Raw genomic sequence first — 4,698 nt, 5'->3', positions numbered from 1 at the left:
ATGTATTTTGATCTTGGGAGACATTTGTGAAATAAAAACATGATGTTATGACATTTTATGAATGAATGGTTTTGTTAAAATGTGTTTGTCAAATGTGAAAAATTGTTTTAATTTTAACGGTTTTACATTGTGAATTATTCTGAATATATTTGTCCAAGTTATCTTCTTCATTTCTCTATCTTTCTACTCTTCTTACTCTAAATTGTTACTGAAACATATCAAACTATAACCTCTCTCCGGAGCAAGTCTTTAAGACTTAATCACTAAGTTTGATCTTCCTTATTAACTTGGAGTGAATGCATTCCTTGTTACGAATCAACTTAAAGTGTATTCTTGATATAACAATTGCTATCATTTATATTTCTTTACTTTCCGCAACTAACTATCTAACTATCTAACTATATTATTGTTGAGCCTTTAGATCCTTTGAGATTAACTATTCCACAATATACTTGTTCTAACGTTTGTTCAAGTGTGTCTCCAAGTTTTTCTCTCAACAGATTCTTGGAAATCGAGGTCTTCTCGTTGTGAATATCGAAGTGGATTCTCTCAGCGACTTTTTCAAAGTGAGCGGTTGAGTAGACATGAGAGAGACAAGACATGTGAACAACCTCCACCTGTGAGAGAGCGATGACAAGCTGAGAGTATTTGAGGCATTCCATAACTTGCAGCATGTAGGATTCATAGGTGAACGGTGTAAGGTCGATTATGAGGTTTTGGTGTGGCTTGATGGTCAGAAGGGTGGAACGAACAGAGGTATATTGAACAGAAGAAGATTCTGCCATTGATGTAGCTTGGAAAGAAGATGATGAACAGTGAAAGAAATCGTCTTTTTGCATTAAGAGATTAGAAAGCGGTAAATGAGTAAAGGTGATTTGGAGAAACCTTTTATACATGAGCTTAGGAGAGAGAAAAGTCCGCCTAAAATCTTTTCTTTTGTGAAACGGTTCCTGATACAGTGGGTATTAGACAGTTGGCAACCCCTATGATTACGCAGAAGAGAGAAAACGTTTCAGTTTTACGCACCTTTCCATAAAAATCGCCTTTTTTCAAATCATCAAACGTTTGAATAACTGCTGACTCACCCCTTTGCTTTATTTGAAATGTCACCAACATAAATAACATGAATCTGTGTGAACATGATCATTTCGTTTGAGAATCACCATGTCACTTTTAGAACCTAAGCTATATAATGAAAAATAGCTTATACAAAAAAGAACAGGTTTTTTGGAAAATCAAAGATTTTCGTGCATAGGGTGTGAAAGATAAAGAAATAAATCAAACTTTTTGTGGGATAGTGTGATGTCAATTAAGACATAAAACAGTGATCATGGGCACGAATCTCTTGCTTCAAAGTCAAGAGAGACTTCAAAGTGTCTGTGTGGTTTCCTATTGAAATACGATCATGTACTTATTAAGAAGCAATGAAAGACATCTTTTATATATAAGGCTTGCAAGTGTGGCTTTCGCTTCAATTCAAGTTTTGGTTCTTGATATAAGACCGAATGAGGACGAATTACCTGTGAGACCAACGTGGCCTATTGAACGAGTAGGCTAGACCCATATTCAGTGACTTGTTGAAAATTCAATAAGAAATCTCAAAAAATAAAATTGGATCCTTAGGGAAGAAAAGTCTTGGTGATAGACAATTTCAATAGGATCTCTAAAAAAAAATAGATTTCATGGTAACTCCACATAGAGTGGTTTCGTTAATTCATTGGTGAAAACTAGAACATATTAATTGTTCACCGTCAATTCATTATGGGTATAGAATTTTGGGTTTCACTTAGTACGTAGTAACACGATGTAAGTCCCTAATTTGTCTGTGTATCAATCAGATCCGTTTGATGGCGCGGAATCCCAATCAAACGGATGATGTCAAATAAAATAGAAGAGAAGGAGAAGAACAAGATGATGAATCTCAATGTATTGATAATATGAATTAATTTCCTTACACAAGATTCACCCACACAAACGTTCCTTTCTCCCTGGCCGTAAACTACTTAGGGTTCATCAATCTCTACTCCTCACCCTAACACCTCTATTTATACTTGGAATATGCGCTGGATAACACATGGGCTGTAAATGAGTTTACGACCGTAAGGTGTTTACGGCGGTAAACTCAACCGTAAACTAGACCATAAATTCATAAATATTACAGAAAAATATAATTGCCCAGAAAAGTAAAGTATAAACCATATTTTGACTCAACAATCTCCCCCTTGGTTTATAGCTTTCTTTTCTTAATTGACCCAACAAGCTCCCCCTTGAAAGTAGCTAGCTCTTCTTGTCAATCTTCAATGAGAGCTTGGCTTCAGCTTTAATCTTCGATTTCTTCACAGCATCAGGATGAGCATATGAATCTTCAATGAATGACTTCATCTTGAGCACTTGAACTTTTCTTCAAGATTTGACTCTGAACGCAGATTGGGTGAAGAGGCTTCACGTACTGATTCTTGAAAATTGGTGCTTTCAGCTTGAGAATCTTCAGAGAGAACTTCAGAGATAAATAATCTTTTGGATCACTTCAGCAGGTACAACGATAGCGGCAGACTGATTGAGGAGGCTTCAATGCGATCCGTCACATAATCTTCAATTTTTGCTTCACCTTGCTTCTGGGGTTGAAGGATTGAATGTTGAAAGAATAATCTTCATTTCTTGCTCCTTCGAATGCGAATTCTTCGATGCTCACGGGCGAGGCTTTGGCTCAAAAATCTTCAACATAAACTCCATGAGTCTTATCTATACCTGAAATCACTTTTCAAGACAAAACAAAACTAAAAGAAAACTTAGCACACAAATTAAAACAGAAACAAAAATATTTTTGGATTTTTGATTTTTCTGAACAAGAAATAAAACAGAATTAACACTATTTTTGGATTTTTTTAATTTTTCTTACTTTTTTTCATTATTTTTAATTTTTAATTTTTAATTCTCCCATAATATTTAAATTAGAAGAAACTATGACAAGTTTAACAAAAATAAAATGATATCTAAGCTCAAGGGTTACGTTAATGATATGAAGTGAGATGGAGAAAAGTGATGTAGGTGGTTAAGGAGTCGAATGTACCTCTGCTATAAATAAAGGACCAAGCAGAAAAGTCTAAGCTCAATACGAGAAGAGTAAGGTAGCTCATGATTAGACTGAATTTAACAGCCTAGTTGGGAAGACATGATTTGTATATATCACATCATTAAGGCTTCAATCAAAATCTATAGAGGCTTCGAGACATGCAGCAGCATGCTTGCATGGACACTTAACTAATACATAGATAAGAAGTTTATACCTGCTCCAGCTCCATCATCGAGAATACCTTTTAAGCATGAAATCATTAGAAAGAAAAAATGAAAGAAAATATTTTTGTATTTTGTGAAAAAAATCTGAAGAAAAAGAAACAAAAAGAAAAGTATTTTTGCATTTTATGAAAATAAAATAAAATGAAAGAAAAACATAAAAACGAGTAAGTAAAAGAGTGTACAAGAGTATACAACCGAAATTCCTTTTAAAGAAAATAAAGCGAACCGAGTTCAGTAGGACCGAACCCGAAATAGATCGAGCGCTCACTCTATTTCGCTTCCAACCTTTGATGAAGCGAAGCCGATTTTGGTACAGATTTAGCTTCCATCATTCCTAGGCCTTGTAGGATCTTATTAAAACTTGCTTCAGGTAAGGCCTTAGTAAATATATCTGCTAACTGATCAGTGGTTCTAACGAAATTAATCTCTACATTACCATCTTCCAAATGATCTTTGATAAAGTGATCCCACAGTGCGATGTGCTTTGTCTTTGAGTGTTGCACTGGGTTATGACAAATCCTAATTGCACTTTTTGAGTCGCCATTTAGTGGGATTTTCTTCATGTTTAGCACATAGTCTCTAAGTTGACTTTGTATCCAAACGAACTGAGAAGTACATGATGCTTCGGCTATGTATTCAGCTTCGACTGTGGACAGAGAAACACAGGTTTGTTTCTTTGATTGTCAGCTTACTAATTTGCCATCAAGAAATTGGTATCCTCCAGTAGTGCTTTTACGATCCAATCCACATCCCCCTAGGTCAGCATCTGAGAAAGCTTGAACAAAGAATCCTGAGTTGGCTGGATACCATAGACCGGGAGAGGTGGTTCGCTTCAGATAGTGAAAAATATTCTTTACTGCAAGCATGTGAGGTTCGCGTGGGTTAGCTTGGTATCGGGCACAATAGCAGACTGAGAACATAATATATGGCCTACTGGCTATAAGATACATCAGTGAGCCAATCATCTGACGATAAAGCATCATGTCAGCATTCGGTTTCTCCAATGACGGTGTAAGCTTAGTGCCAAACGCCATAGGAACCTTCACCTTTGAATCTCCCAACATCCCAAACTTGGAAAGTAATGTCTTTGTGTACGCCTCCTGATTGATTAAAATGTCTTCTGGTCCCTGTCTAATATTCAAACCAAGGAAAAAGTTAATCGGACCCATTGAGCTCATCTCAAATTTAGTTTCCATTAACTTCCTGAATTCAGCTTTTAGGCTAGGATTTGTGGGGCCGAAGATGATATCATCAACATAAATTTGGATTATCATAAGGTGGTTACCCTCTTTCTTACGAAAGAAGGTTGGGTCAACTGAACCTTGTTTAAATTTGGACATTTTTAAGAATCAAGTAAGGGTTTCATACGATGCTCTAGGAGCCTGATTTAGGCCATATACA

Source organism: Lactuca sativa, chromosome 6 (assembly GCF_002870075.4).
Source record: "Lactuca sativa cultivar Salinas chromosome 6, Lsat_Salinas_v11, whole genome shotgun sequence".
NCBI lineage: Eukaryota > Viridiplantae > Streptophyta > Magnoliopsida > Asterales > Asteraceae > Lactuca > Lactuca sativa.
This window is presented reverse-complemented; position numbering follows the sequence as displayed.